Here is a 24,492-nt window from a genome sequence, read left to right as displayed (position 1 = left end):
ACGTACGTGTGCTCTTGCATATATAGTTATCGATTATCGCGGTATACCGTAGCCAGCGATGAGCATCAACATCGCCATAAATTCCCAGACCAACGTATTTCTCTGCGTGCATCACTGGAATCCTAATATCGCGCGTGCATCCTTTGCGCATCTCATATCACATTATGAAATAAGAGGGACTTGATAAAATCCACCATATCCCGTATGATTTAAACATTTATTCGCGGAAATATTTCTTTCGGATTTATCCCAGGTGTATGTGTAAATAAATTTAACAAAATTTTCTCACAATTCATACATCTTATATATACAGAAAATAAATTTATTTACAAGATCGTATTTTTACATACATACTCAAGTTTTGTACAACGATAGTTTTCTTCTTATAAGCTCGAAAAAATAATCAGAAATAGCGATTAGTAATTCTTTCATTTTGGCAGCACTTACAATTATAGTTATACAAAGTTTTTTCAAAACTTGTTGCTGTCTTCATTTTGTGACAATTGTATTTAAGATATTTTTTGGCATTTTATCATTTCACTTCGGCAATCAATCATTTAATTTGTCACAAAATATAGCCTAGAGGGACGAGACAGCGGAAGGTTTACGAGAAACGGCGAGAAGCAAGAATTTGCAAGACGGAGGATGGAACGTTTGACGGGTGGGATATTCTCGGTGAAGGAGAGGAAAAAAAGGTTTTCACGTCGCGGATGGACGCGCAGAAAACCACGGTGATTTTTCCTGGGCCAGATTAAAAGCGGAGCCATCCCCGAGGCAAGTCGTTGTTGCACCGTCAGTGGATGAATGGGGGTGGTTCTCCGCGCGCGCGGGTGGAATTTCCGCCGCGCCACGGTCCCGCCACGTGGCGCACGGGGGAGGGGGGGCTCGAAGGAGTAAGGAGCGAGAGGCGATGGCAAGAACGATAATAACAAGTCGGTAAGGGAGGCAGGGAACAATAACCGTGAAAGCGCGTCGGGAACACGGCCAAAAGGCAAAAATGTCCGTCCGTTCGCCAGTGAGGAAATAGTTTTTTAGCTTTTGGACGCTGCTGTTGCGCGTCCTATACTGTCGTACTGCACGCTGGACGTGGGTCGATGGTATCTTTTCTTTTTCTTTTTTTATCTCCTCCGATACTCGTCTCGAGGAGAACCCGAGCAGGGGAAGAATGCTCGGAAGGCTTGAAAGCACCGGACTTACAGGTCGGTGAGCTTCGAGGGTACGGACGATCTAGATGTTATCCTCTGTGTCTGTATTCGCTTGAATGTCCGTTTAGTTCTTATTTGATTTCAATCGTTACCGAGTTTTACGACTGCACCATGGAAGGTAAAACCGTCGTCTACCAATAAATATAATAGTAACCACGTGTTAATGACGTTTATTACAATCTTTACTGCGAAATAATTGCACTCGAAGGATTAACAATTTTATACATGTATCGAAGATACGATCTTTACGTAAATGTTCGATTATCCTTGATATATCGAATGTAATCGCGAAATGTATGCGTTGATGTTGATTAATCAAAATCAGAGATTGCCGTCCGTAATATACGTCAAGATACCTACTACATGACATTTATTTCCATTGTAAGTCCGGTTGTGTGTTGAAAATAAATCCTCCCGTAATAATTTAGACTGAATAAACAAGACTTTTCCGATAATTGTACGAACGATAATGGAATATTTACTTCGCTACCATGTTTGATTAAACCATGGATACTCTCTCCCACGTGACGTTATTCGTATGAAACTTGATAAATGTGAACGTTACATTATATTATACTTTTTATAATACGTAAATACACATTCCCGTCGACGTGTGTTCACAGTTATTACTACCTTTTATCATAACAATGTCATTAAAATGAGCAAAATAATGCGCGGCAAACGCATTATCTTTTCAACGCAGTAGAAAGCACTCGTAAAAGTCAGCCAATGTCTACCCGGCAATAGAGCAATACTACTGGGCGAGGTGCCAGGAAAATTGTCATTGAATATCACTGTGATGAAATTTGATTTACGCTACGAATACGACAAGAACGTCGACTAGATCGACAAAAAAACGAGCATGTGCAAAATTATTCTACGAAAAGTATTTCTTATAGGTAATAGCTACTTTTCAATATTAAATTCTTAATACACACACATCAGGTTACATATAGATTACAATATTCCAAAAATATATTCTTATACTGCACCTACGCTATAACAGTGCACTATTAAACACAACTGTGCGTTATATTCCGCACGTTCTGAGATATTTACCGGAATCTTGGTGCTCGGTCCTTATCATGCAAAAAAGGAAATCTGTATGATAAAACTCGCCATGCATGGTTGCGCCATAAACTTAGTCGATTTTCGTGAAGTCAACGTTAGCAGCTGTCGCCGCGCCGTCGCGAAATGTTCGGATTTATCTCCGCGACGCGGATCGTGTTGTAATTCGCGTTTAGTTTATTACCTATTTTCCACTGATGTGATAAAGTACGTATTGATGGTGCAGCAGCAGTGGATACCGTTATAGAATACCGCAAGATATCAATAATTCCAATTTCAGCTGTTCTAAAATAGCTGAAGGCGTTTGCAACAATTAGTAGAACAAAAGATGGAGTATTCAGATTAGAGTTCCTATAATAAGAGTTAGGACACCGTTATAGCTTTGTCTCACTCCCACTAACTTCTTAGCTGAAGCATATGGCGACCATGATAGCTTTGTCTCACTTCCACTTATAGCTTGTCTCACTCTCACTGACTTGGCTGAAACATATGGCGTGACCAATCAAAAATCGTCACCACATTGGCTTAACTCTTATTATAGGAACTCTAATTCAGATATCCCCGGAGAATTAAAATTTCATTTAAGGAAAAATGAAAAAGAAATTGTCACTTAAATAGAACAGATATCAAACGACCGGCAAATAGCATTTGCCACATAGATTATCGACTGCACATTTTTATCATATTGAATTGGTATTAAACGATATATACGCAATATACGATTGTTCAGAAATTCTAATACTTCTCTTTTACAAATATATTCTGTCCTTGCACTAATAACTCTGATGCTGGTAAAATCGTGAAAATATGAAAGGAAGAGAGGAGAAACAGCGGAGAATTCAGCATTTTTTATACCTTGTATTTTCACGCATGTGGCATTAGCATTTCATTTTTATATTTCAAAGGATAATATCCATATTACATCACTATTTGCGGAGATAATAAAGATCGTTTTACATAAAAAGAAAAGTTATTGGACCACTAATAACGCACATTTTCGTTAAGAGGATTAATTAATGGCTGCACGCGTGCCCGCCTTGCATGCAATTTGGTATGTTAATACGAAACCCGTATAATCTGATTACCCGTATCATTTCTGCCGGTGTAACGTAAGCAGGAAAAAAATGCTTTTTGAAACAAGGGCGTGGAAAATATATAGAATGAAAGTGGCGTCAGCAACTCGCCGCGGTGTCCCGGTGTGTGCGCGGACGCGCGCGAACTGCGATAATTCTAAAATGTGGGCCGTCGATTCATTAGCAGATATGACAAAAATCCTTTCGTGCTCCGTAATCCGGGCGTAATTTTTAATCCCGCCTACCGGCGGGATTAATCCCTACTGATGGAGTTCTGCGTAATGCTCGGTGAGAGATAGCGAGGATGAGAACACGAGATGGTGTGAGCTTAGTTTTCATCGAATATATGTACATTGTATATACTATACATATATATGTATATACGTACATATATATGTCAGCATCCGATAACGCCACGTACCGATCTGCCTTCTATCCGTCCGATAAATGACGTCAACTTCTCTCTCTTCCTCTTCCTCCCTTCTTCCCCCTCTTTCGCCCTTTTTCTCTCCCCCTCCCCTTCTTCCCCTTTTTCTCTCTCTTTTTCTTTCTTCTTTTCATTCCCGTAATCTATGAGTTTTTTCTTTCCCTTTCTTTTTTATTCCGCGATAGAATAATGGCGACACGTGTGTGGAGCAATTAATTGTCGTATCATCCTCGAGACCCCGTTGCCGACGGCATCTTCCCTACTCTTGTTTCCCGCTTCTTTGGCATTTTTTCCATCATCCATCTCTCCCGGCCTGGACGATAACGAGACGCCAAGAGTAATAAATTGTCATTACGTAGTAGCGATCCGGCCGCTCGTTAACGAACCCGTTGCGCACTGAGAAACAATACCGGACGTCGCACTCGAGTAAATTACCTACGCCAATTGCGTAAGCAACAAGTGCTCATTATGTGTTTAATGCCCTGGGGGGCCAATGTGATGCAGTAACGTTAGACTGTGATTGTTTGCGCTGCTATTGAACAATATCTTCAGTCGTTTGTCGCGAATCTATTGGAAAGGATCTCAGCATATTACACAGCATCGTTTAACACGCAGTTATATGTCACTCGTGCCGTGGTAATTTTCATGGAAAACATTTGCACGTTAGGTCACGTAAGATATAAACGATTATTGTTCATATAGAATTTGATTTTATTTTACAAAAACAAAACGTGAAATGGCTTATCGAAACCATGAAACCGTAATACAATTGCTGTGATCTCCCGTATCTTCCGAATGGAAAAGAAAAAGAAATATTATACAGAAATAATGTTTCATCAATTCGAAATGTTCATCATTTAATTATGATGCAAGAAACGGTCCAAAAATATCTTATTTTTCCGAAATATTGATACTAAAAATACTGAAATATTTTATCTATTAAGATATTATTGCTACGTGGATAGGATATTATTACTATAGATTAGAATATTAATATTAGTTATATAATATTAATATTAGTTATATAAATAATACTATGGTATCATATGCGTTACGATATTTAAATATTAAGTAATCACGCTCAACATAATTTTGTTTCTGCCCGCATGTCGCAGCGGTACACCCGACGGACATAGACATGAATGGCAAATCATTCTAAAGAGTATGAAGTGGGAGATGATATAACTATGGATTAGAGAGGATAATTGCGTTTTGCTTTGCGGAACGCTAATGTATTGAAATGCATGTACATTCGTATAGTCGGTACTGCGGTGGCCGCGCGTCAGGATGTTCGGCGCCGACTTTCTACCAGGGTGGAGGGGGGGGGGGGGCGAGGAAGCAAGAAACTCGCTGATGCTCGACTACTTCTCCGCTCCTGGGAATTATTCATTTTGTTCTTGCCACTCTTGAATATTTTTCATAAATATTCCGTAACTTTTGCGATTGCACTGCGCAGACTCTGCGCAATTTTGTCGCGTTTAATCACCCATGCATTAGATTTTAATCCCAGTCAAATGATAATTGATTAATATAATTTTCCTACAGAGAATGTCATTAACTCTAATATCCCGATTATAAAGATCAATATTTCTATATTATTATCGGCTATTTCAGTTCCAAAATTTGATATTTAATACTTATGCATTAATTATTACGCGCGGTTAACAGTTATATTCTCTGAAATATCTATTTTTAGCGCCGTGTTGCCGAGCAAATCCTTTGTAAGAGTTGCACCACGCGTTTAAAAATATTAGATAATCTCACATAAGTCTATTTGAATCTATATAGCAACGTATTACGTCAATATTCTATTATTATCCCTAATATCGATTGTCTTCGGTGCTGGGATAATCTTAGTCTCGCATTTTCACTAACTATTGAGCAGATTGAGTTTATAGCTTGTGTATATTTAACTACAGCTACTTCCTGCGTTTCTATTTAAAAAGTAATTAAAAAGTAATCGACGGAATAGCAATAATAATAACATTAAACAATAATAACCTCGAGAATAGTAACAGTACGCAAATGAATTAAACGTTTATTGTCACACAAGATGAGAGAGAAATGGGATAATCTTAGTCTCGCATTTTCACTAACTGTTGAGCAGATTGAGTTTATAGCTTGTGTATATTTAACTGCAGCTACTTCCTGCGTTTCTATTTAAAAAGTAATCGACGGAATAGCAATAATAATAACATTAAACAATAATAACCTCGAGAATAGTAACAGTACGCAAATGAATTAAACGTTTATTGTCACACAAGATGAGAGAGAAATGGTGAGAGAGATATGATAGCGATCTCATGAAAATTTTTTCGAATATCTTTCTAAAACTGTATATATACGTTCGCGAGCTCGAAGATAATATTCGACTTCAAGAGTTTTCCCCGTTTCTGAAGCAATTTGCCGGTAATAAAGCACGATCCGGCGGAGTGATCGTCCGTAGGAACGAGTTCCAAGATAAATTCTTTCTCGTGCATTCAACCTGTCGCTGGCGAGATTGCGCGCGCGCTTCGGTAGTCGGCTCATTTTCTATCCTGTTTACCTTTTCGCGGCAACGGAGAGGATATCGGACCTCCGCATTTCGCTATCAGGGAATACTCTTCGTAGTATTATGTATAGCGCAGGGCGATACGCGGAACACCGGGCGGCGCGGCCGTTTTTCTATTCGGCAGTACGGATATTCAGGATTTGCCCATGCGAGCTTAAATCACACACGGGCCATCCCTTCACTTCCTGCTTTCTTTCGATCCCAATCTCATCGTACGTACAGTAGGTTGTTCGCTCTCTCCACATTCGCGATTCAATGGATTTTACGCTTTTTAGTTTCTCATCCGATACAAAGCCGCTCCTCCATTTCGAGTAATTGCCTGTACATTTTTCCTCTCATTTATAATCTATTATGTTATGATTATGTTATGTTATTACATAATCTATTATATAAACATTTCGGTACCGTCAAGAATGCGTATTTTCGAGAACAATAACAATATTTCAGAAATCGCGAAATATTGCCGCTTATAAGGGAGCAAACCTGATGAACAAAAATACACGATTTATATTTTTAGTCGAACGTATTTCTTCGATATTTTCTCTTTCCGTGTATATATATATGTATGTAATATATAGCACTCACGAGAAAGGTTTTCGCTTGTGTATGAAATTGACACTATTGAAAGAGAAAATTGGATCCACGGATGAATTGTGAATTCGTATAAACGACGAGTTGCAGTCGATCGACGGCCCACAAAGTAGCGGTACGTGCGACGGTGCATCTGAGGTATCTGTATGCTCAAAACGGAGCAGCACTACACGTAGAAAATTCATAGACTGACGCGTGGCAGTGAGGTAGAAAGACTGTAAAATCGTGAATGGAAATTCGTTTTCATAAAAAAAATATCAGGTGAATATATAATGAGATTTATTATCAAAAAATCCTGTCTTTTATTTATTTTGCACAAGACGATTTCTATCATACATATGCACATATATACTGTTCAAAATATTATATGATTTATATATAAATTCATTATTAAAAACTAAAACGTATTTATTTGTACTCGCGAATAAAAGCATATTTTTTAAAAAAACAAAAAAAAATATGTATATGTCATATGATTTGTAAATAACGAAAACGAATAAACAACCAAAAATACAAAATAATGTCACCGTGCATGTAGAATTGCATATATGTGTGTGCATACCAATTTCGTAATTAAAGTAAATAAATTATCAAATATTTGCAAAAAAGTCATCTTCGTAATTAGTTCCATTAAAAGGGAATATTCAGGGGGATATTTCGTGCAAAAGAAACAACAACATAGCGTTCCCATGTGACATTTACGATCTCGAAAAAAATCAAATCGTTCCAGTTATATCAGTTCTATTGGTTATATGTATTTTGTCACGTGTGACGATGTCAAAAAATCGGAAACGGAAACTAAATTCGCTTGTCTGCACCCTGAATGATACATGCGTCAAAACAATACACTCCGCGGAATCAACTCTCGCTGCGCAGAAAAGTTTCGAAACAATTTTCCGACGTCCGTCGGGTTTTTTCGATTCTCAGATGCATCCCGATGCCACGTACGCTTTCCGGTTTTCCCATGCTTCACGACCTGGCGAAAACAAAAATCTTATCCGCAAATAAATCTAGAGACGTCGAACGATACGTCTGCCGGACGACCGCCTTTCACCCCCCGGCAGTCACCTTTAACCCCCGAGATATCGCGGCAAAGTTTCGGTGGGATGGACACCTTCAGGATATATCCATCGTCTCCGGCGATCTCGCTGCTGCCTTCCCGTTGTAGCTGTCGGAGAAAAGTTTTCTCGGCTCTGCGGCGAGGAAGATTTCTGTCTAGATGCCCTCCCGTAAAACGGCTTTTCGGGGTTCGGGCGTCTCGAAGAACGACTCTGCACTCTGCTCTAACGAGTTATCGTTGCGGATCGTTGTAAGAGGTGCCTTTTACCGAATTGAGCTCTTCTCGTTTCCTACATTCACTGTTTTTAACCTTCTGCTACCGTCGCGAGAAAAAGCGCAATGGTTATTGTTGTAATCTTCCATGAGAGGTAATTTTTAATATCGTTAGAAAATATTATAAAACACGAAACGAATCTCTCTCTTACACATAAATAATTATAATCATGTTTTGTAAAAAAGAAAAAGACTAAAAATACTGTCCAATCTTATCTGAATACGCCCCTATTTTTACATGTATGTACAACGCTGTTTTATCTGATATGCTTTTATATTTAATATTATTTTATTTCACAGCGTTAAATTATCCAGCAAGATACATATTAAAAATGATTTATTTTCAACAAATGCAGACATTATGCCACTATCATAAATATGAATAATTATTCGCAAAAAGTGGTAATGTATCAAAATTATGCAGTAACGGACGGAAGAACTTCCACGTCGTTTCCAGTATTTTTATCGCTCTTTCCTGAGCTGCATAAAAATCTCTACCTAGTTTTATTGTTATTATCACCATAAGTGTCCGCGTATTATTTGCCCGACGCTTTCGCGGGTAGGCCACGCTCATGATTCATTGCGCGGCATCGCACGCAGCGATAAAAATGCGGGACATTATTCCTTGTTTCGCGCAAGCTATTTCAGCCGTGAATAAGATTCCTCGACTAAACGGCGGTTGTGTAAAATAATGACCAAAAATGCATGAGGGACGAAATAATTTTCGCGGGAGCGGGGGGAGGGGGGCGGGATTAGCGAGGGAGTTTCCGCAGTTTCCAGACGAGGGAAATCCGGCAACCGGCCGATCAAGAAGTAGTCACGAAGGGTAGATACAACCGGAAGGTATAAGGGGTGGAGAATCGTCTTGTAGCTTGGCGGGTGTATCGGCGCCAGCGAGGGATGCTTCGCCACGAGGGATGATTCGATTTGACCTGGGCTCGCTCGAAGTTTGCGGAATCACTGACGAGGTTATGGCCGGTATTCTCGGTATGGAAGGAACGCCGCAGACGGCGCGGCGCGGTCGAACTTGAAAAAAAATTTTTTCCCAGCAGAAAATGGCAAACTTAATTCTTGCTGTGACGCGATCCTGTGCTCCGTCCCGCGGTCTCCGCCATTTCTCCGTTGCCCCTTCGACTCTCGTGATATCCCCGCGGACCCACTGCCACTCGAGTAAAATATGCGTTTTAATTTGCAATTTAATTGGAAAGCCCCCATCGGACTGAACAGACAGCATTTGAGCACTGTCCTCCTCCCGACCCTTCCCCCTTTCTTCGTGGTGTTTTCCGTCTTTTCTTGTATACCCTTTCGTATTTCTGAAGAATCCGGTGAACGCAGTATCAAGGTGGCTCACGGCAGTAATGGCCGTTTCTAATAATAAATTTCCGTTATTTCGTATGATTTATCTCCAATTATATGCCGATTTTACAGACTTTCCCGAAAGTTTTTCCATTCAAGGTACGATCTGACACTCGGGGCAGTTTTCCGCTACATCACGCACATACCGCGATTTCCACGCGTGACGCGATTTCACACCCTTCGCGTCGCTGACAAGTTTTACTTCATACTTGGCCAGTCACCCCAGTCAGAGTGGACTCTCGTCGGTGTATCGTGTGTTGGCACCGGCTGACCGCTGGACACACACGTAATGGTCTATCGCGACAGTGGATTGACAGTTTGGCAACAGCTCTGCGAAAGTTTTTCCAGTGCGAAATTATATCAAAGAAGGCGAACTTACCTCGCAAATATTTAATAATTTTATTGTGTAATTCAGGATTCTTTGATATTATATTATTATCATGATTATTACGTCATTTAAAAAATTACAGTATATACATATATATATATATATATTGATATAATATTTATAACAATTTAGGTATTAAGACAATTTATGTATATTGATACGCGGATGATAATTCCACATCTCCCGAAAAATTGAGATCAGGTTTAAACGTTTTACAGGCACGTGTTATATTTACCAAAGTTTAACCAAAGTTCTGTACTAAATTGCTGCGCTTATTAGGTCTGTGGTTTATTATTCCCGTATGAGATTCGTAGCAAATATACGAATACGACAGGCGGTCATAACGCAGGCGGAACGAATGCAAGCATAACTCGCGACCAAGCTCGACACACCTGACATAACCGTAACGTGGTTTAATTGCACTGCCACCTGTTAAGACCAACTAGGAATGCAGTAACCGTAGGCTGACCATTAACTGCCAACTGCCATACTCAGTGCTACTCTATTTGTTTCGCCGCTCTACCGCGGAAAGTAAAAGATCTGCGATAGGGGTGGTGGCGATAAAACCGTGCCAGAAATTGTGTCGGAAATGGGTTGCATTACGAGAGAATTATTTTGACGTTTGATGTACACGAAATATCCGCGCAAATAGAATAACGAACGTTCAATGGTAGACCCGTATCCTATCGTGTTCTCTATTTTTTTGATACGCCGCCAAAAGAGGGGGGTAGAAAATAAAACAAAATAACGGGGCTGTGCGCGCGGATCGAGTCAGAAGCTGCGGCGGAAATGTAGGTGGATGCGATGCGCAATAAAAACATTCCCGCGTTTGATGTATTGCAAAATATTTTTTGCAACACGAAAAAATGGTGGGAGAGAGAAAACGTAGCTCCTTGATCTCCGAAATTGTTATTGCGCGCGGGTCACACACTTCCACATACATATATCCCGTTGTTTTATTTACGTCGACGAGAGAAGGAATCCATTACTCGATTGGGGATTTAAAGCAGAGGCATGCCAGACGGGAAACAACATTTATGACGGAGAAATTTAAATAAGAGTAAAAGCACGCGTATATAACAGAGAAAGAGGGTGACTGGCGAGGGGGAGAGGGGGAGAGGGAAAGAATTTTCAACGTTTGGTGTTTACAGCGACGCACAAAAGAACCGGGAATGCGAGTGACATCAAATATATATCTCGTACCCGCATGGAATCGGGGAAAAGTATTCCGAGTGTGTCACATCGACTGACAGCGAGCGCGGTTATACGACATAGATAAGCGCGACAAATCTGGCGTAAAACACGTTCAATAATGCATAATTCTTGATAATTCGCAGACTTATGTATATTCCGTGTATTCGTGCCGATGTGCCTCTTCAAATACGCGGCTTTAATGCGCCGTTCATATCACGGCTGCGACAAACGACGCATATAAACGAGAATTAAATGAATTTCCCAATAATTGCTTCCATTTGTTATTATGCACGAAAACTCAAATATTCGGATATAACAGCAGCTTCCTACTTTTAAGAGCTGAATTGATGTTTTAAATAACAAAAATATTTCTGCAAGATAAAAAAAAACGTATAATCCAAAAGCGAAAGCGTAACACATACGCCCACACACAAATAAAAAGTAAAAAAAATTATTTTTAAGTAAACACGCTCCTGGATTTTTTAGCGTCGTAAAGGCGCGTTTGCGCCAGAACAATAATGATGACAGCAGGGATGATTTCCTACTGTAAAGTACGGCCGCAGGTGCGTCCGCGATATTTTCGCAACCTTTTCCCAACCGCGAATAAATAAGGCAATTAGAGCTGGCTGGCGATTTATTCTAATTGCCGGCGGCCATAATTATTATCGCGGCTTAAGAATGTTTCGCGCTCCTTTTTGGTCGACTGCCCCTCGTGGCGGGCGCTCGTTTTATTCTCTTTCTCTCTTTCGCGAAATCGCATCTCTCCCTGCCTGCGTGCTACCTCCTCGCTGGTTCTCCGACCATGGCACGCTCGATGGCCAAGCCCGGCGGCAACGCCCGGCGTGGCACGGCCATTCCGCTCGGCGACGCGCGGCAAAGCGACCGCATTGTTACGGCACTGTCATCCGCAAGCGCTAATGCGACTGGAAAATGTTAAAGGCCGAATGTAACCGCCGAGATAAAACCGCGGGCTCGTTATTTATTCACGACGACCCCGCGCGCTGGCGGTTGCAGCTTGCAGCCGCGCGGCGCAGCGCGTTGCACTCTCGCCGCCTCGTCACCGCCCCGTTGCCCGCCCTCGTCACATTGCAACTCTCGTTCCACTGCGCTCTCTGTGTCCTTTCCTCGTGCGAATTATGCATCGCGGCCAGAGACGTGAATATTGCCGAATGAACGGCAAACCTGCGCCGATTAGGATATAGGTCGGCCATCGATCAACAATTTTGAAAATAGCGACAGTTTCGTGTGCTCGTACGATATTGAATATCGAAAATATTTGTAAAAGATATAAAATGACGAAATTCATCCTTTAAATAAAATATGAAACAAATACTTTCGCAGACACGAAGAATGCTCGATTACATTTAATAATTACATAGTAATTACTAAAAATCGCAAAATCAGTTTGCATGCAAGAATAAATTTGTAAACTTGGCCGACAATGCAGCTTTAATTAAAGTTCACACTTTCTTCACGTATAAAACTTGGTATGAGTTGTATTAATTTATCGGAAAAGTGTTGCAGCATCTTTTACAAAAGTTTAAATATTTCTGTATACAATTACGCTCTCTATATTTGTAGACTTATTTGTACAAGGAATGTGAAAAATGTTTTTAATCTCGCTATACGTGCTACCCTACTTGCTAATTTTTAATTTTACTCTAACGAAATCGCCAGCGGTACGTACTCGAGTACGTACTCGTCAGTAATCTCGAGAAAAGACTGCTTAAAGCACAGTCGTCGGCACCGCCTTCATCCACTTAGCTGTCCAATTAAAAACGCGTGGCGTTAGTGAGTCACGCTGAGTTGCGGCCGATCTCGTCACAAAAGAAATACGGCCTAAAGGGCACCGTGGTAGTCGCGTTTGCACTCTCGAAGCCCTTTTCGCCAGCCATGAATCATTCCCTTGCAGCGAAACCGGGGCTACCGATTCCGCAGTAATTAACGTTGACTGGCTCCGGACACGCGTGTCGCTCACTCACGCGATAACGATACGTTCACGTACGTGCACACTCCCACCCGCGCGAGTTCTCTCTTTCCTTCTCATCTCTTCGTATTCTTTTTTTTTGTTCGTGGAAGTACCGCAGAAACAGAGCGCTTATTCGCGCCAGCCTGTATGCGCCTGTTTGTGGTGCGCTAAAAGGACTCCGTTTGATTAAAGAAGAGCCTCGCAAGGTTTTTTTTGTGGATTAGGTAGCGCATTGTCGTTTGAGCAATGTGACAGAATATCGAAAAAACGGAAGGAACAAAGATAACAAAGAAAATCATCCGAAGAAAGTTACAGAACGTATATTTCGACATAACTCTCGCGCATTTTCAGCTGCAGCGAACTTTATCGAACTTTTTCGACGAACTGTGCACGTACGTTATAAAAAAAGGATCGAATATTTTAGCTAAGCATCTTTTATTGGATCATGTGAGTGGGTTAGTAACTTTTGTATAATTTCATTGTGGATTATGATTAAATTCTATCAAATTGTATGAAACAGTTTTCAATAAGGAAATTTCGAAATTAATTACTTTTGAGTTAATTGATAAAATAATTTTATGTCGGCGTTGTACACGTAATCACATTTGTCTAAAATAATTATGTGACATAGATTGATATTATTATGCAAACTAAATATGCCGATGAATGCGTCGTACGTATGTACATGTTAAACTTCATCTAGCACAATCGAGTTTGACGTCATCTGCCAGCCGCCTCGAGACAATGCGCATCACTTTATATCAAGAGAGTGTCAGCGAATTTCGAGGTGGATGAATCTGCAGCGGCATTGCGAAACGGTTTATTGTCGTTGTTATTATCAACAGTATCCTGCTTGTGACAGGGATTCGTAACTCGCATATAATATATTCAGTAATTAAATTTAACTCATACTTGAGTAATTAAGTTCAACTGAATTCAGTAATTAAATTTAATGCATACTTGATGGAGCCATCAAAATTGGAGATTAATCTATTAGAGTTTAATAAAATATAAATCCTACGTTCTTCATCGTGCACCTTTCAAATATCAAAAATTCACAAGAGTATAGTATTTAAATTACGGCTGTGTACGACGAGACTCGTTGGTATTGTTCGCGATAATTTCATTTATGCCGACATACAAATTTCAGTCAACACGTAGTAAAACTGCCTGTCCCCGTGGCATAATCTCGGCGCGTGAAGTGAAATTTACACGAACACGTCTTGCAGCTCCACGCGAGTAATGCTTATCAAAACTTCGTGAGACGAAAAGTTTGAAGCGGCGGTATTAAGGATGCCACACTGTCATACCGCGCTACCAAACTACTTATTAGTTTAAATTACTGACACGTCGTATAATGAAAACGTTCCGATCACATAAGCATACGTTTACGAGTTTGATAATAAATACCCCACCTCTCCAGGTAGCTTCTTTTTGCATTATAACAATATACAAGAGAGAGTGTTAATATTAATTTATACAAGACTTCCTTTACCGTTCACTTATCTTTCTATATATAGGCTCTATTCGATATAAAAAATTGTTTATGTAATGTAAATTTCAGACTTGAGTAGTAAAGATGTTAAATATTTATATAATTACATTCGTTCAGTCCACGCGCAAGCAAAACAAAATTAAAATTTTAAACTTGCTGATGGACCTACATTACATATAGAATGCATATAGATGCACATTTTACATTATAAGAATTTGGCTCGCGAAATAATGAAACGCATTTAGAACAATGCGTTTTAATAATTTGTTCCATTATTAAAAAATCATATTATTAAAAAAGTTCTGATTGGTGATTTTAAATGTCACGATACCATTAGCAGTGCCGAGCTGAAAATTTTCCCGTTGAAATTATTTACAGATTTTAATATCCGCAATATCGACAGATAAAGAGTGTATTACCGAGCCTTGTGGAAAAGAGCTCTTTTTTCCCATCCACAATCGTCATTCTCCGACCGCATTTATTTCCGGAAGCATTTTAATCGCAATAGTTCGTTCTTTCGGCATGATGTATGAAAACGACGACGATACATGACGTCCATATTTCGGCGGGCTCATGCCGGGCGCGATGCGTGCGAGATATAAAAAGTGGGTTCCGTATATACGGTCTATACCCTCTCGTGGCTGGCTCGTATTCAAAAGCGAAACTAGCTCGAAAGCCCCGACGGCCATTAGACGGATCTCGGTGGGGACTCGAAACCGCGATTGCGTCTACCTCTAAAACTATCCTTAAACTAATTCTCTTCAAAGGGGCGGGTCTGATAGCGGCAAAACTGCATCAGTCGCCGCGTAGCCACATAGCCGCGTCGCCGTCGTCGCCGCCGCCACCGCGCCGTCGAAAGCAGCTTCCCTTTAATTTTATGTCCACCACGCGCGGCCGCGCGTTCAATTTACTGCCCGCCAAAAACTTTTTTTCCATCATCGCCACCAGTGCGCCGTGCTCTACGGCCGCGCATTACTTTCATCTCGCCCTCTTTCACCCATCCTTCCCCCCTTATCATCCCGACTACCGGCTCCATAATCATCTGCCGCCTCTCTTCCGAGTGAATACGCCGCGGAATTAATTCAGCCCGTTTTATTGCGCGACCCCTCTAACATTTACACTCGCGAAAAGGTCACCGGAATTTGTCCGCTCTTGTCCTCTTGTCCGCTCGCACAATGCACCGCATATTCGGGGACTGTAATCGCCCACCGGTGACTCATTCGAATTCTACATTCTTGAGTAGGGCGCTTTCCCGCGAATGGAAATCGTATCTCCTCGAATCATGAGAACGGTCGCAATGTGGCCGGTAAAATGCGGACGATATATTTTTGGAATAATCTGAAATTAAGCGCACATTGATAGTTTAACCCGGTTATAATTATAGCGATAAACGAGAAAGAGAAACTTTCTCTGTTATTTTACGATAAGCGAAACTTCTCGACGAAATCTTCGTTAATAAATCATATTTTTGTGGATAATTGATTGTCTCAGGGGTTTAAGAAAGGAGGTTGAGAAATTGTATAAATAATACTAGCGCCATATATAATACTAGTTAATAATTCTGAAACAATTTACAATATAGAGACTATAATAACAAAGAAATACCGATAGACGTATATTTCACACTGGAAGTAGCTTTCGTATTCCCTATTTACCATAGATGGTTAATAAAAATTTTATACGCTAGCTTCAGCGGGAAAAAAAGCAATTGATCAAATCGGGATATTAGCTTGTTAAAACGCTCAACGCACGTATGCTTGTATCCTGGTGAATAATGCAATCCGGTAATATCGGGCACCGGATCGCAAGGCGTACCTATATATATCGCGCGCGGGTTTATGCATATTTCTTTGAAACGAGCTCTTGTTGAGGGCGCGCACGTTACGCCTGTCCAATTGCCGTGGGGCATTTTTTATCGGCCCGGGGGTTCGCTTGTCCCTTCGAGGACGAAGGAAGGAAGGAAGGAAGAAAGAGCAGGGACGTCGGAGCGAAGTCCCCGAAGCAGCAGTAGAGAAAATTGGATCGCGCGGTACCGTCGACGGCGGAGTCCCTTCTCCCCAAAACGATTGCACCGACGTCGGGAGCCATCGCCGGTTTTATTCCAACATTTTGCCGCGTTATTTTATTTAACGCCGCGTCCGACTCTTCTCCGCGATTGAATTATTCAAATTCCGTTCTCCGTTCTTTCCCGGTTTTACCCGCCTTCGTCGCAAACCGCGCCCCTCCCCTCCCCCCCGCCCTCTTTTCTCGTCTCCGCCACGTCTATCTGGAGATTTTCACCCCCTGGCGATTTCCCACCGCGTTTTCCGCCTCGCTACCGCTGTCTATACTGATACCACATGCTAGTAAAAGGCCCAGTAATAGCGTCAGGGCTTACCGCAGTTCCGACAAATGCCGCTCATGCGACTCGGCAACATCCAAACGTTACCGTTTAGAATGGGCGCGTTTGAGCGAAAATCGTTGTACTGCCGTATGCACTGCGTAAAACCGTCGATAAACTTTTGCCCGCTTTTGCCTGCTAGTTTACACTGTTGTTGTTGAACGTGCACAGCGGCACACGATATCGCACCGAAATTAGTCGTAAGTTTATGGCCCGAGATAGTACACGCGTTACATTTTTCGCGAATTTTATTTTGAAATTTCTGACCGTTATACATGCTAACTTTATTTTTTTTACTCTTGTAACAAATAACTCTATATGTACATATACAATATAACATTTATAAAAATAAAAAAATGTATATATAATAAAAAAATATATATAAATTATATATGTGTATAAGTAAAAGAAAAAAAAAGAGAAATAAAATTTACTTTGTTGTTTAGAAAATTATATTTTGTAAATGTATTTATCTCTATTGTTTTACACCGAACATTTCCATTACATTGCATTTAAGATAATGAGCCTTCAGGCTATAATGAGCAACTCCACCACCTCAAGTCGTGAAATCGTGGAAAGGTTATCTCTTCAATCTAATCTAATCTAATTATAAGTTATGAAATTAATAAATAGCCTTTGACAAACATCTCGTTAGTCATTGTATTGTGTCAAAGCAAGTAATAAATCTAAAAGATATTTCATATGTCATACAATCGGTAGAATAATTCGTGTAACGTTAAGGTAATCCTTTTGCAGCACCTAGTCAAGTACCAGTCCGTCATATAATTGAAAACAAACATATTGCAACTTCCCAATAATTATAATAATAATAAAATATGATTTTACACGCACGATTTAATCGTATTTAATTATTTACTAATTAAAAAAATATCACAATAGTAGTGCGGTTGGACTCGATTTAGGTTAGGACCTGCGAAAGGTGCTGCGAAAGGACTACCTTAACACTGTCTTAAAATAAAACAGATGACATTAGCGTTACACATGGAGATCATAAATGGACGTAAAGGATTAGAAAAACAAAAAAAATACAGAAATGAAAGAAATCATCACATATATGTTTAAAAAGATTTAAAAAATTAAACTTGAGTCTATCATTCGTTGTTAACTGGTCTTGATATGCTTCCTAAGTGCTTTCGTTTTTAGAAGAAAGCAGGTATTTTTATGTAAATATGAATGTGTGTTGAAATTTTTAATAAAATTACAATTTTTTTAATTTGACAGTAGATTAATTGTCCATCCGTATTTCTAAAAAAGTATTTCTTAAAAAATTGTAAAATTGTGGTTCAATACTTTAACATTTTTTTATTTATATGTATTCTTCATATTTACTGATACACATGTTATTTTCTGAAAGAAAAAGGAATACATATATAAGTTAAGAAATATCATTTTCATAGACTAAACTGATTTTAATTATTACTGTATATTTATCTACCTGACTTCATCATTTTTAATTGTCATAAGCGCTGCGTGTGTTTTAACATAAGTTTAAATTTATTAATGGGATAGAAAAAATAGAGCCATTCGATATATGTTGGGTGAATTTAATGTATATCGATGTTGGGTGATTTTATGTATATCGATAGGTATTTACATATACATCTTAATAAATAAACCATGCTTCTTTCTTCGACCTTTGTGAGCAGTTTTTCAAACGCTTGTTGACGCGATTTCTGTACCACACTTAGTATCAGACACTCCGCAGTACAGAACGGTTATAATGAAACATCGACGACAGAGCAAGGTGTGGGAGCTTTTCCGGGTAATAGGAACTAAGAAGGCACATTGCAAGAGATGTAAGAAATATATTGAAGTACCTGATAGTAGAGCCTTGCATAGAAAGTTAACAAATCACGCAAATACCAAACATGAAGGATTTCTCGATGACGACAAACCACTACCTCTCAATCTAAGGCAATATTTCGAAAAGTTAGACAATCTTAAAGCAAGATGTTTGATAGGAAGTTGTAATAGAATACTATCTCGTACATGGGGCAACGAGGGCTTAACACGACATTTAAGAACGCATCGCGTTCACGATCGCATCGCGAGATCTCGCTTCGACATGAGTAAGTACAGTACAAAATACATTCAATAAAACTTAATGAAATACTAAAAATTACAAAATAAATTTAAAGATGAAACAATCAATAGCTAAGAAAATTCAACGAATAAAAGTTTCATTCAATTGTTATTATATATATATATATAACATCACACCTAATTTATTCTACTTGTTCTACAATGTCATAAAACATTCTATCGCTTTCGACCGTTCTGACTTGTGATTGGATTTGACTTACACGTCTAAACACGTACTCTCATCAAGGCAGTTTCTTTTATAATATACATATGTATAAGTATAAAAAATCATAACTTTAGTTTTATATTTAATATTTATTTGTTTGACATTAGTTTGACTATACAGAAAAAAATTCGAGATTTAGTAAATTCTCTTCCCATCTCTTTTTCTCTCTTCCTTTCTTCCTCACTCACACTAATGTTCACTTTATTACAAATCATCGTCTATAGGCACGAAATAATATCCAGTAAAAAAAATGTGGATAACTGTAATATTTTAAATAAGATTTTCGTTTTATTTTCTTATAGCGAATTTGGTCGCTTGCACTAGTGCACACTGAGTGCGCATTAAGGCTTGTTTATAATCTATTCTTACATTTAAAGTTATTTAAATACACATTTAAAAACTTTTTAGCCAATAAAACAATCTGTATTATTTATATGGATGTTGTACAAATCATTTTACAGACTGAGAAGTATTTAAGATGATCTATAAATATAACAATTGATTAAGAACAAGCCTTAGTGCGCACTCAGTGTGCACTAGTGCGAGCGCCCGAATTCGCTATTAATCACACTACATTTTAATGTAGACTTCAAGCTCAACGGGTCATGTTATGGAACTACCTGCACAAAGTCAGGACGTAACACCTAATTTGTCTCGTCTGTCCATTATGTTCTCTTCAGAACAAACGATTAGAGAAAGAAGAGTCCTTGATGGATAATTATTCGTTTTGCGCGCTTATACCACATAATATAATAATATCTTACTATTTAAATATTGATCTTCTGCATAAGAATAATTTACAACGTTAATATTTTGAATAATTCCATTTTTAATTGCACTACATTTCGATGCAGACAAAGTACTTCAAGTTCAAGGGGTTACGATATGGATCGCTCCGCGGAACATCAAAGTATATAAAGAATCATCTAATGCGCCCGTTCTGTCATTAACCTTATCCGAAGAAATAAGAAAAGCATTAGACACAATTAATGAATAATTCTTCGCTCCGCTTATATCATACAATGTAATTATATTCTACTACTTCGCACAAAGATAAATTTATAAATATTTTACATAATTACTCTACCTTTTCTACTTTCGATATTTCGCTGTTCATAGAGTTATTATCATTATTATTATTGGTAATTCTACAGAATAGGGCCTTTTCCGAATTTTGATATTTTCTTGTGGTTTTTTTGGTAAAAACTTTTGTTGTGTGACTCCTTATTATTATATAATATATATAATAATATAATATATTACATGCGCATATATGTGTATACATAATTTATATTTCATCATATTTATGACTCGAAATAGCTCTTTAATTTTGTTGAGGAGTGTATTTAATAGTTTATACCGTACATTAACTAAGTATATTATTAAGTTGAAATCGACATTGAAATCTCATTTTCTTAATTTTCTCCACGATTTCAAAGAAACGCACAACTCGGCGATGTTACACATTATTTTACAATTTTATCTCTATTTAAAATTTGTTTGTTACTTTGCAAATTACAGGGCGTATTAATTTTTCTCACACTGTTAGAAGCAGTGTGTGAATATCACACACTTTATCGCGTGTGATGTGTGTCCGCCGTTTTAAGACGTCTGTAAGTGTGTTACTTTTTCACGCACGAATAGATGTTTGATTATATTAGCGTGTATGACTTGTCACACAGCTGAGATGTGTAATTTAATGCAGTCCTCTTAATGCCAGAGGAATTATAATACTTTAAAACAAAAAAAATATTTATTTCGAAATTTTATTACTATTTTTTAACTAAATTTGTTTCTTAAGATGCAGTCTATGATTATAAATATTTTCTCGTATTTGAAAAAAAACACTTACCTTGGTGGGATTCGAACTCGAGACCTCTGGATCGTGAGCCAACTGCCTTACGTGGTAGACTATTTCTTAATTTGATGTAAGTGTTATATATAGTCTACATATGGCATAACCAGCGCCAATATATAAATTTTCAAAAATCATCTTAAGAAACAAATTTAGTTTAAAAGAGTAATAAAATTTTGAATTAGTTATATGATATAATATTTCTTAATGTCGGGTGAATGTCATTTCTTAATGTCGGCTCATTACGAAATTTTGTGTTCGTAAATATATTTATGAAAAAAGTATATTTATAAAGTTAAAACATTCTTATCAAATCCATACACACACACACACACACACACACACACACACACACACACACACAAGAGAGAGGGCCTCATTAGACAAAAATAAAAAAATCTTTTTTATAGCATCCCTAATAAATAATGATCGGAATGTGCTTCCATCAAAGACTTGTTCATCTTGTTCATCCGTTCATAATAAAGAATACTGTATAATTGGCACTACACTTCAATGTGCACACAATTCGCACACAGCCACAGGCTCGTCGTATTCTAACCTCATCACAAGAGTTGCTGATGCGTACCTGCATGATATGTGACTTGGTCAGTGTGTGACTAGTAAGTGTGTTATATTATACTCAGTGTGTAACTTTCCCCAAAATGTGTTATATTCACACACATAGAAACATTACACATGTGTGAATACTATAGTGCTTGACTATTTCATACACTTGTGGATGTTTTACTAAATTCACACGTTGAAGTGTGTGTTTTATACACATTCCCTAGTGCGTTTCCCTGTTTTTCACACGTGCACATTGAGACACAAGTGCATGAACGTTTGAAAAATCATACATTACACACGTGTGACGCATTAATATTCACACATGTGTGACAGGTCTACTTCTAACAGTGCATGGAAACACTATATCTGGAACCCGTTCATTGCGTCTTTCGGAAGTGGTGAAAGCTGTATATTACGACTCCGCTCTTTCCGGCGATTCCCCGCTTTTGCGGCGACACTCCGATGAAATGTATCGATATTTGTCACAGCCGTGAAAACAGAAAAAAATTTTTAGCCACACACAACATCGATAAACCACGGCGCTGCGTACCAATCACTAACACCATGCATTCGCCGTTAAAGCCGGTCGAACGGATAACATTTCGTTGCATCCTGTTATCTCGCATCCCTTTCGCGAAGTGGGATAGCGAGCGGTTGAGGGTGGAGGGAAACGTGCAGGAGGGCACACGAAGGTTTTGCCATCGTAAAAAATCGTATATTTTCCTCGGAAAACGCAAAACGAACCGTTAGTCATAACGAACCGTCCCGCGGAAGCTTCCCTATGCGCGAAACCCGTCCCTGTGTAAATGTTGATTTGTGCATGCATGCGACGTTATACGAAAGAACGATGCATAAAGGCGCCAGAGAGAGTGGCATGTAGGGCTCTCTTTCTCTTTCTCTCTTTTTCTCTTTCTCTCTTCCTCGCACGCGCGCGCGCGAGCGCACGCGAATACAGATGCGGCCTTCGCACGCGTTCTGGCCGCATGCACTAAATGCACGATATATGCGCGAGAGAAGAGGCGAGCGCACCTGCGTCCCGCGCACTTGCTCACGCACGTGCATTATTTTCGGCTGGGCTAATACGTCGGGAAAAGCCGCGCGGTGCTTTTATCCACGCATCGTATGTGCAACGCGCGTATAGTAGGTATAGCGTCATCACGAAAATTAGGCGTCGCAATTTCGACTCGCATAACGCAGCCTGACCGCCCGCCCGCCAATGTATCAAGTTTTTGTAATTTACCCGGCTTTAGTCGACCGGCAGTAATTCCGGTGAGCGTGGGAAGCGGAATGAGAGAGGCGAAAAGGCGAGTCAAAATTGAAATTTTTGCGTTTACCGGAGCTCAATATCCAATTACGATAACTGGGACAACGCACGTGTATCCAGTTGTAGGCATGATTATATCGCTTTCCGTGATCTTCGATCATGGACATATAGATGCAGTAATATCATGTATCATGTGTGACAGAGAGATACTGCACCCCGATAATATGTATTCTCTAGTTATCTAGTACAACTATACTAGTGTCGAGCAAAAAAATTATTTAATTAGCGCAACCTTTGCATCTTTGGCAAGATGCTATTTTGCTAAAGCAAGCTGCAATATGTGCATCGATCGTACGATTCTACTGAGAATCATTAAAATGCTCGCAATTATCGCGTGTCAGTAAAATAAAATCTGTCCTGCAGAAGAATCTGCGACGGACCCTTCCATTGCGTTTCGCCGCGTACGACGATCTTACGAAGATCGTCCAACCGTACGGAGCGCTTGGCTCCGCGGATGATGCGTTGCGCGCCTCGTTTCACGGAGTTGCCCGGGCAAACAATGACGATGCGGGGGATTTGCGATTCAAATGCGACCGGGATGAGGAGGGGGCACAAGGCGGAAGAAGATTTCTGTCACTCCGGAAGCCACTCACGGGCCGTACCGCAACGGGCGAAAGAGCCGAGCCGGTGGAACTCACTTGCCATTCTCAGTGCTGACGGCTGCACAACAGGGCTCCACTTCCCCCCTCTCTCTTTCTGCCCTCCCTCCGCTCTGCCGCCGTTCCCCGTGCCATTTCCTCTCTTTCGTTAACCCTCTGTCTCCCCTCGTTCTCCATCCCCTCTGGTCGACTGTCACGGCTTCTGCGGTGCACCGACATCGCGATCCGGCTGCGCGCCCGGAAAACGCGCGTTCACGACGTCGCGTCTCACCTACGTCAGCGCATACGTCAGCGAGTCGTATTTGCGTTATGTGTTACGCTACGGTTGCGAGGCACCCCGATCCCGATGTCGGATCTCTCACTCACACCCTCTCTTTCTCTCCAACCTTCCTTCTTCCCTCTCCCCCTCGTCCGTCCTCTGCGGTCGGGCCTGGTTCGGCTTTGATTCCGGGCGGACAATGCAGCCGGCATGCGACAGCGGCACAGAAATGTCCGAAGCGTGTGTGACAACGCTCTGTCACGACGAGACGCATCGCGGGGTTGAGTTAATGCGGCATAATTGTCGTGCGCGAACGCAACGACAAACACGGTCACAAAATGCATACTTTCGAGAAAGATACAGATCTTGCGAAAGAAATGCAACGGGACTAACGGGAGAAAACGTGGAATTTAATACACGTTACTTGTGACGCGTGTTTCAATCTACGTGACCACTTATGTAAAATTTAAACGCGAATCTAAAATTTTCTGACCTGAAGTATCTTTAAAACTTTGAACTACACGTATGCT

At 39.9% G+C, this 24,492-nt stretch overlaps 2 protein-coding genes across 4 annotated transcripts in view; one reads left to right on the top strand and one right to left on the bottom strand.

The window, feature by feature from the left end:
• Positions 1 to 24,492, top strand: part of LOC139812310 (uncharacterized) — a 162,716-nt gene that overhangs the window by 78,836 nt on the left and 59,388 nt on the right. The gene's annotated exons all lie outside the window — the stretch shown is intronic.
• The window catches only part of Sfl (N-deacetylase and N-sulfotransferase sfl), a 271,277-nt gene that overhangs the window by 189,537 nt on the left and 57,248 nt on the right, over positions 1 to 24,492 (bottom strand). The window lies entirely within an intron of this gene.

The sequence above is a fragment of the Temnothorax longispinosus genome, chromosome 4 (genome assembly GCF_030848805.1).
Source record: "Temnothorax longispinosus isolate EJ_2023e chromosome 4, Tlon_JGU_v1, whole genome shotgun sequence".
Taxonomy (NCBI): domain Eukaryota; kingdom Metazoa; phylum Arthropoda; class Insecta; order Hymenoptera; family Formicidae; genus Temnothorax; species Temnothorax longispinosus.
The sequence above is the reverse complement of the archived record's forward strand: the minus strand, read 5'-3'. Positions and strand labels throughout refer to the sequence as shown.